Source organism: Ursus arctos, unplaced genomic scaffold, assembly GCF_023065955.2.
Source record: "Ursus arctos isolate Adak ecotype North America unplaced genomic scaffold, UrsArc2.0 scaffold_9, whole genome shotgun sequence".
Lineage (NCBI taxonomy): Eukaryota > Metazoa > Chordata > Mammalia > Carnivora > Ursidae > Ursus > Ursus arctos.
This window is the reverse complement of record NW_026623111.1, coordinates 35,570,803-35,581,407: the sequence shown is the minus strand read 5'-3', so window position 1 is coordinate 35,581,407 and position 10,605 is coordinate 35,570,803.

The following is a 10,605-nucleotide window of genomic DNA, read 5'->3' as shown; positions in this document are numbered from 1 at the left end:
TTTATACAGGTTTCCCCTCAAGTCGCATTAACCAGATTGGGCCAAATGCCCATGCCTAAATGCGAGTAAAGTTGAGAAAATGAAAGCTGGTCCTTTCAGCCTCTATAATGGTAGGGAGGTTTTAATAACAGTGAAAAGAAGGTTGGCATTGGCTGTTCGAGAGACAATCAATAGTGTCTCCCAGAGTAGCTGTGAAGGCTAAGAAAGAAGTCAGAATAATCACTTAGACAACTGACTTGGACCATTGTCTAGATGGTATTGCCATTCATGGAGCTAAGCAATGCGAGAGGAGAAGAGAGCCAAGGAGGGAATCCTGGAAAGAGAAGCCCATTTGAGAGATTGAAAAGGGAAGTCCATGAAAGTAATAAAGCAGGAGAGGGGTGCCTGACTGGCTCAGTCAGTTAAGAGCCCAACTCTTGATTCTGGTTCAGGTCATGATCTCAGGGTTGTGAGATGGAACCTGCTTGAGATTCTTTCTCTCCCGCTCCCTCCCTGCCCTTACCACACCCTCCAAGAAAAGCAGGGGAAAGCAATATTTTAAGATGGATGAGAGGTCAATGGTACTAAATGCTTCCCAGAAATCAAGTAAGATGAAGAACGCCTATCAATTTTAGCAACAAATATGTCACAGTAACTATTGCCAAGGAAGAAAAACACATGGGAGGTAGTTATAGAGAAATATATATTTATAACTATTTGTTATTCTGTTTATTTTTTTATGACAATGTGAGCCCATAGGAAAAGAGCTGAGAGATAGGGGAATGAGAATGATCTATAATGGTGATACAATGGTAACATACACTGCCAGGAAGTATCCGTGCCTTGGATCACTGCAGAACCAGCACAGCCACCCACCAAGCATCTCGGATGGTCCGTAGAGCTCCCTCTCTCTCCCCGCATAGAAAATACTGGGAGCCACTTCTCATTTCTACCCTTTGCTTTTTATCACTATTTTATATTCCGAAGAATAAATTTTCTTTATCAAGGTTAATTTTCTTACACTAATTTGCTTCAGTTTACTACTCACAAAAATGGAGAAAAATCAAATTTAATAAATATGCTAACCAAATAAAAGCACAATTCCTGTGGCAGTGATCTGAGACAGAGTCCCAGTTCATGTGGAAGGGCTGTTATTAGTGAAAAAAGATCCTAAAATTTTACATCACTCTATTTTATGTTTTTCTTTTCCTGTTCTCTGATAAAACTTTTCAATATTATAAACGAAAGTAGATACTAAGTTGTATATTATAGTAAATTTCAGTTTAATGGATTTTTTAAATAGTCTCTATTGTCTGTTACGGCTATCCTATAGAAGGTCAGCTAAAATGAACTACTATCTATAAAGAACAATTGGAAAAACAAAACCCACAGCTCATAAGAAAATGCTGTACTATCAGCACAGCCTGTTTTATATCAGGTTCAATCATGCCCTCTTGTGTATAACTGTAGCATAGCAGCTTCCATTTTTAATTGAAATACAATGAAAACTAACACCTATGTTTCAGGTTCTATACTGGGCGCTGAGGACACACCTGTGGATAAGACCTACAAGGTCCCTGTCTTTATGGAAATTATTTAGGACTTACTTTAATTATCACAGAATTTTAAATTCTTTTTTATTTTTTAAGATTTTATTTATTTATTTGACAGAGATAGAGACAGCCAACGAGAGAGGGAACACAAGCAGGGGGAGTGGGAGAGGAAGAAGCAGGCTCATAGCAGAGGAGCCTGATGTGGGGCTCGATCCCATAACGCCGGGATCACGCCCTGAGCCGAAGGCAGACGCTTAACCACTGTGCCACCCAGGTGCCCCCAGAATTTTAAATTCTATTTGAAAAATCTGTTTAACATTTAACATTTCATTATATGGTACAAATAGTTTTATCAGTTACAAAAGAAATATTGTCAATAATTTCTTTAGTCTATAATCTTAAATTATCAATTCGGTTTGCCCCTAAACTTTTCTCCTTAACTTCTACTGGTAAAAATTTCATAATACACTGATTTAGTATTATAGTTATTATTTGCAAAGATATAACCTTCAATAAAGTACACTGTGATGTTTAATTCTAAAGCTCTTATTTAATCTCAGTGTCAGTAGTCACCTAGAAGCCTCCAAGGCTATAATTTCATAGTTTATGATCCCAGGAAAACTTTCTTTATTAAATTACCAACAAGAGACAACGCTTTAGTCTATGTTATTAAAATTGAAATTCCCTAAATCTCATTATATATTCTTACCATCTGCATTTTTATGATGCTTATCTAAAAAACTCTTCTGAAAAATCTCAGTGCTGATATAAATTCCTCAAATTTTACTGCGGCTTTCAAAAACAAAAGTCCTTGTTTTAATTTAAAGGAATTGCAAATCAATTGTGTTGGCTGATATTGATGGCATATTATGTAGTCCAGAATGAACCTTCCTATAATGAATACAAATATAAGATATAAACCATGGTAGGCAGATGTGGGAGAATTTGACTTTAAAGAAATACTTAAATCAATACTCATCCATTCTAGCTTTTGATTACACAAAGACTATTGTGTCACCCTAAAAGATCATCGAATCTCTGTATCAGGAGATTGTGCTGTCATTCCAAAAGTGTGAAGACCCACTGAGCATTTCTCATTTAATCAATTGCCCAATCCCTCTTATTCTTACTGTAAGAGTGCTCTCTTATTCTACTTCAGTGTTTGTGGGGAGTATCTAGTTAAGCTTAGTCGTATGAATGGTGACTTTAACTCCTCCTCTAAGAATATCAAACCCCAAATGACCCCAAATAAACCTAAATCCTAATTTAAAACACTGAGCCCTCTATGGAAATGTAGCTTCAAATCAAGTTCCCCTGTCTCTCATTACAACTAAATGACTGACTCAAAAGCCCACTTACATTAAAAATATAAATGTCCCTGTTGCCCTCTTAGACTGTGTATTTATTTTCTTTAAGAAATTAATGATATAATCATTTTCCACTTTCCCCTATGAATGCTTTTGCCCCATCTTATTGTATATATTTAAATATGTGGCTAAAATTATGAATGAAAGCTTGTCAAATTGTAGCACTCCTACAATGTCTACCTTGTCTATGGAGGCCTAAGCCATGAACCAAGAACCTAATCTGACCAACATTTACTCCTGCCTGATGCAAAAGGTAAGGCAACATCTTTGCTTGGTCGTCGTGAAACCCACCTCAGCAGATACTTCCAATATAAGCTCATGTTTGAGTGTGGAGGGATCCATCCATGATCACATTCTTTCTCTAATGCATTACAAAAGATGTGTATCAGTTATCAATTGCTATAACAATGATGTAAAATAAGCCACCACCAAGCACAATCACATTAGAAAGGGTATAGATATAACGAAAGATAAAGAACTGAAGCCATTTCTGCAATCAGTATGCCACAAGATATCCAGTAATAATGACTATAAAATTTTCTCCTTTGTGAATCAAATCAGACCTTACTTTTGCTTTTATTATAAACTCTAAAATTAAAACACACATGCATGCACACACAAACTTTCTGGGTCCCCCCACCAACACTCATGAGCTCAGTCATGCTAATCTCTATCTGTACAGTTGCTACTTACAGCAAAAGGTCATTCAAGATTTAGACTCACTTTTCATGTAAGGGCTTACAAATGTTTTCATGTAATGGGACACATAAAAAAAGATCATATACATACAGCACATTGAACTAAACTAGTGGAGTCTTGAGGGCATCTACGTCAGGCTAGTGGAAAGTTGTATTAACTTCTTCATATTACATAATTCAGAAAAGAAAAATGATATATAAAGCATTAAGAAAGATATTAAGTTTCAAATTGTACAAAACTTCCAAAGAAAACTGTTTTATTTTTCTTGGCTGAGGAATTTGAACGTGATTTCATGAACATAACATATTTTTCTATTAAGTTTTATGCTTGACATGGCTATAAGTAATCCCTGATAATAACTTTTTAGTGAAGAAGTTTCTGAAAGTTTAACAGCCACTTTTATAGGAAGCAAATAGGTTGTAACACTGACAGAAGAAAATGTATTACTTTTCCATTAACGACAGCAACTCACTTCTCAGCATTAGACAGAATTGGAGTAGTAAAATTTCCTTAAATGGTATTTCGAGGATCCAACCATTCTTTAAATCTAGCTGAGATGGAGTCAGATCTGATTGGCCTTTCAGGCTTAAACAAATAAAAAACTGGACAAAATATATGAAACAATAACTCTCAAGACACTGTACATTAGGCAACAAAGGATAGTGATCCCTGAGTAATGGGAAATGAAAAGTGAGCCCTACGATTATCCCAGCTTAATGCCTAGAGAAAGTTCTCACCATGTAGCACAGGGAAAGGAACCCAGGCGGAGACCCATGGTCTCTCTGTGTTGAGGGGAGAGATTTGGGAGTCCAAGGAAGCCATGATACTACAGAGCAGCAAGATCGCAGATAGAGAACTTGAAAGATCTGAAGAGTGGTCCCCTGAACTATTCAGCTAAGTACCCATCAGCACAAACATGTAAGGAAACTACCTGAGACTGAGAACCACGTGAAAGAATTAGAGGGGACCCTGTCTGAGGCACACATAGTAAGAGACATAGTTCCTGTTGCTACAACTAGAACAGAAAAATCGTTATTCATGAGGTAAGGTTTATAATACTAACAATAAGGTTCTTGCTTTCCAAGTAGGGGAAATTAACTCTAGAAAAATCCCTGCTATATTCCCACCTTAGAAAGCTTCAGAGAAGACCCAAAGGGAGCAAATTATTTCTAAGTAGCTTAGCCATGTCCTAGAACAATTTTCAAGGACATTTTTAGAAAATAGCAATATGCAGCACACAAGAAAGTAAAATTCATGATGTGAAAGTCAAATAAAAATTATCAGGAATGCAAATAAGCAGGAAAATACGAACCACAATAAGGAGAAAAATCAATCAACTGAAAGAGAACCAGATGTAACATGCGTGATAAACTCAGACAAGGAAATTAAAGCAGTTATTATACTTATATTCCATATGTTCAGGAAGCTAAAGGAAAGACTAAAGATGTTAAGTAGAAACACGGACAATATTAAAAAAATTCAAACCAATTGTTTAGGGATGAAAACTACAATGCCCCAAATGGAGTTAGGTCACAATACATGTCTTAACAGAAGAAGGTTGAAAACATATCAAGTATCTTTACTAATCATAATGGAATAGAACTAGAAATCATAACAGAAGGAAAATACATAAATATGTGGGTGTTAAACAACACTCTCCTAAATAACGAAGAGGTCAAAGAAGAAATAAAAAGAGAAATCAGAAAATATCTTGAGACAAATGAAAAGAAAACAACATACCAAACTAAATGGGATGCAACAAAAAACAGTTCTAAGAAGGAAGTTTATAGCCATAAATGCCTACATTAGACAAGAAGAAAGTTCTCAAATAAACAACCTAACTTTACACCTCAAGGAACTAGAAAAAGAAGAATACATCAAGCACAAAGTCAGCAGAAGGAAGGAAATAATAAAGATTAGAACAGAAATAATCAAAATAGACAATAGAAAACTACAGGCCAATATCCCTGATGAGCACAGATGCAAAAACCCTCAACAAAATACTAGCAGAACAAATTCAACAACATATTAAAAGGATCATACCACATGATCAAGTGGGATTTATTCCTGAAATTCAAGGATGGAACAACATAAGTAAATTAATCAATGTGATATACCCCATTAACAAAACAGAGGATGAAGATTGTGATCACCTTAATAGATATAGGAAAAAACATTGACAAAATTCTACACCCTTTCATAATAAAAACTCTCAACAAACTAGGTATACAAAGAATTTACCTGAGCATAATAAAGGTCATATGTAATAAGTCCAAAGTTAACATCATATTCAATGGTGAAAAACTGAAAGCTTTTTTTCTAAGATCAGAAACAAGACAAAGATGCCTACTCTTGCCACTTCTAAACATAATACTGGAAGTCCTACCAAGAGCAATTAGGCAAGAAAAAGAAATAAAAGGCATCCAAATTTTAAAGGAAAAAGGAAATTATCTGTTTGCAGATGACCACATTTTATATACAGAAAACCCTAAAAACTCCACAAATTGTTAGAACAAATAAATGAATTCAGTAAAGTTGCAGCATATAATACCAATACATAAAAATTAGTTGCATTTCTTTACATTAACAAAGAACTATCCAAAAAGGGAAATTAAGAAATTAAGAAACTGTGCCCAAGTCAGGTTTGTTTCAGCAATGGAAGGTATACCTAACATTCAAAAATCAATCACTGTGATTCGCCAATAGACTAAAATAGAAAACCGTACTATAAAAGATGCAGGGAGTATTCGATAAAACTTAACATCCATTCTTGATTAAACACACACACACACACACACACACACACACACACACACACTATCAGCCATTAGTGAAATGTGTCATACTAGGGCTGGGGCAGGGAAAAAACAAAATGAGCCTGGGGTTTTTCTGAATCTGGATCTTTGCTTCTGTAATACAATCCTCACCCATTCTACCTCCTTCCTAAAACACAATCTGCTAGTCTCTTAACACATTCATGAAGTTTAAGAGGCTCCCCATTGCTTCAATAAAGGTCTAAGTTCAATGCATAGTCTACAAGGTACTTCATTTCACTTCATTTCTGTCTCTTTCCAGATTCAATTTCTGCTAGTTTTTGAAATATATTCTACTCTTAGCTACACGGGAGTTGTTCAGAATTCCATATGTATGCTTTTTTCCTTTCCTGGTGGCATACTTTGTGCAAGCTATTTCCTGGGCTTAGAGGGCCTTCTCTGTATTCTCTTTCTAAAAAAAAAATCCAGCTTACCCTGACCTACCCCTGACCCAATCTTTATCTGTTCTTTTTTTTTTCTTACATACAAACCAAATCACGGTTTACCCTGTTAAAACATTTTGGAGCATACAGAAACCTCATAAGCCATAAATTCCAATATGCCATTCTTATTTTTCTTTAATAGCTCTATATAATCTATATTTTTAATATCTTTTTCTTAAATCTTTCCCTCAAGCCTCCTTCTCATGAGAGCAGGAAACTTAAGTCAATTATCTTTAGATTCATCTTTATGTTTTAGTGTTTTTGTAGTCATTTCAAATATAAATTCTGTCCTGGGCACCTGGGTGGTTCAGTCAGTTAAGCTTCTGCCCTAGGTTCAGGTCATGATCCTGGGATGCTGGGATGGAATCCCACACCAGGCTCCCTGCTCAGCAGGTAGTCTGCTTCTCTCTCTCCCTCTGCACCTACCCCCGCTCATGCTTGCTCTCTTTCTCAAATAAATAAAATCTTTTAAAAAATATATATGTATGTATATGTATGTGTGTGTATATGTATGTGTGTGTGTGTATATATATATATATATATATACATATATACATATATATATATGTATGTATTCTGTCCTTTCTGAGTATCCCCCCTTCCCTACCTTTGATTCAGAATGGAATCTAAAGTAGAGAGACTACTTGAATTTACATCAGTGGAGGCATCTGTACTGGTGTCAGTTTCTCTTCTTTGCCATCCACTAAAATGATAGTTATCTCTTTCTGTGTATTTTTAGTCTTTGGCATCTGCTGAAACATTTTTTGCCTGTTGGCCTCCATTTGCATGATCCATGTTGACTAAAACGCTACTTCATGCTGTCAGCCAACTTCAGCTGTATATCAGCTACTCAGGATTACAGGGGGGGTTGTCTGATGCTTCTCTCGGTGCCCTATAGTAGACCAGGGTTGTCATCAGCCATATTTTCCTGTCACCTACATAGCCATCTCTACTATAGTGCTCCTATGGCACTGTAAATTTGTCATCTTCTTTGGGTGACAGCCTATTAAAACTTTTCTTCCAAACTCGCCATCCAAACCCTTGGTTCAGGGGAACTTTCTGCTAATCCTGCCATTCCTTGGGGCTTCATTTGGAGAACAAGACACAGGTCCCTTCTTGCTCAAGCCATCTCCAAATATAAAGGAAAACCTTAATTAGAGTCTCATGACTGAGAATACTTGGCCTTTTTCGGATTTGCTGGGTGACTTCTACATCCCCACAAGACTTACTTTATTGCAAGCAAGGACTGCGTGTCTGTTTTACTCATGTTGGTATCTGCCACATAATATGTTCTTGGCAAGTATTTTTTTTAAAGATTTTATTTATTTATTTGACAGCCAGCCAGCCAGATAGGGAACACATGCAGGGGGAGTGGGAGAGGAAAAGCAGGCTTCTAGCGGAGGAGCCTGATGTGGGGCTCGATCCCAGAACGCCGGGATCACACCCTGAGCCGAAGGCAGACACTTAACAACTGTGATACCCAGGCGCCCCTTGGCAAGTATTTTTTGAATGGACAAATTAATAGCTCACATGTCCCTGCCTTTGTCAAAAATAATATTTTTTTCTGATTAGTGTTGGGTATTTCTTTTTTTGTTTTTTACAATTTTATTTATTTATTTATTTGACAGAGAGAGAGCACAAGCAGGGGGAGAGGGAGAGGGAGAAGCAGGCTCCCCCTGAGCACAGAGCCCGACATGGGGCTCGATCCCATGATCCTGGGATCATGACCTGAGCCAAAGGCAGATGCTTAACTGACTAAGCCACCCAGGCACCCTGGGTATTTTTCTTTTAATGGCAGTAACCCGTTACTTTAATTATGGTACAGAGAGAATGGCATATGGGTTGCAAGAGGTGAGAAACATCAACTTGAGAGAAAAGGAAGACAGGATATGGTATAGGGCAATCAAGGAAGATTAACCATAATCAGTGCCTACAGAAGGGGCAGAACTTATATTTCTAGTGTCAGAAACACATAAAGAAGTAAAACCATTGGGAAAGTATACATTACACAAATATCCTTCTACTCTCCAATAACATTCCCGGCAAAGCTCCTTTTTATTAGCTGCAGTTCTTTTTTGACTGCAGTAGATGTATATTTTTGTTAGATGGTAAGTTATAGTACTGGGAAGGTGTTGAAAATTGCTTTTGCAAAATGAACTCAAGCCTAGAGTGCTAAGAAATCTTGTCCTCTAATCAGTTCAGGAGAAACTTTGCTGTGTGAAGTCTTATCATTGAGAATGGAACATCCCACTCTTGCCCAAGGAATTTCAAAATTTGACCCCGAGAAAGAATTTACAACCCATGTGCAGAACTTCAGATAAAGAGTTTAAGGATATAGCATTTTTCATTTATCTTAACCTTGTCATGTTCTAGGAAACAGTACCTTGAGTCTGCCTGTCATCTCATGCTGGTAGTCAGACTGTATTGTTCCTAATAGAACCCTAAACAGTGTTTCTGATGGGAACATTAATGAAGCCACACAACCCTTCTTTTCAGTGACTGCTGTTTTACAATAACTTCCCTATCCCTGCTTCCTGCCTTCCCCATCCTGAACAAAGGATGTGTGGTACCCAGGTCATAGCTGATCGTGCTTCCTCTACCTCTTCTTAGAATAGTTCAGCACAAGTTCATATCCTATTAAAGTCCTGACCCCAGGACAAGATGCCCCGAAATGTATCATAATGGCATATTAATTACTTTGAATTGAAGCTAATTGAGGAAAAACCGGTGCAAGGATACTGAGACCCTCTTGTCACCCCAAAAGCAGGAAACCAACCTGCCATATGAAAAATACCTTCCCTGTACTAAGAAAAAGACACTCCAGGGGCGCTTGGGTGGCTCAGTGGGTTCAGCCTCCTCCGTCCAAGTGATGAGCTCCTGGTCCTGAGACAGAGTCCTGCCAAGGGCTCTGAGCTCAGTACCAATCAGCTTGGGATTCTCTCCCTCTCCCTCAGCCCTTCCCCCACCCCACACTACTGGTGGGCAAGCCCTCTTTCAAAAAAAAAAAAAAAAAAAAAAGACACTCATCACCAGAAATAGACTTTGAAGTTGAGAAAGCTGTAGAAATAAACTTTGTTACATTTTTACTAATCTACTAGCTTAGCCTAAATTCCCCTTAGTAAACTCCGAAACGCCTGTTTTCCTTATAATTAAATTCCTCACAAATTTATTGTTTGTCTAAAATGTACAAAAGCTGCCTGACTTGGTCATTTCTTTGGGTCTCAATATATTATTGGTCCTCTATGCATGGATAATAAAACTTTGTGTTTTTTCCTCCTGTTAATCTAGGTCATGAAAATTGAATTCTTAGGCCAGCTGGAAGACCGTGAAGGGTAGAGGAAGAATTCTGCCCTACAGTGTCCTTCTAGGTTTATTCCTAGTGAGCCACTCCAAGGCTTCCCAGGGTCTACACTTTGCTTTTCTGCAGCATGTAACAAACTTAACTTTGATGACCTTATTGATACAAGGCACTTAGTAAACATTCAATAGCTGTGAGCGCAGAGTACATTCAATAGCTTAGAGATAAAGATGAATTCATATTGCTATTATAAGCAACAATTTAAGTAATGCTTATGTATGAGCACTGCAATCCTACATACTAAATTTCATAAGCCCGAAGAATCTACCTCAGTTCAACTTCTGAGAGTTGATAAAAAGAGTAGCGGCAAGGTGATGGCCCAGGAACTGGAAACTCCCGTGTAGGAAAGGATTCCTGTCTCACGAATTCGTAAAAACCTCCGCACAGCTCATC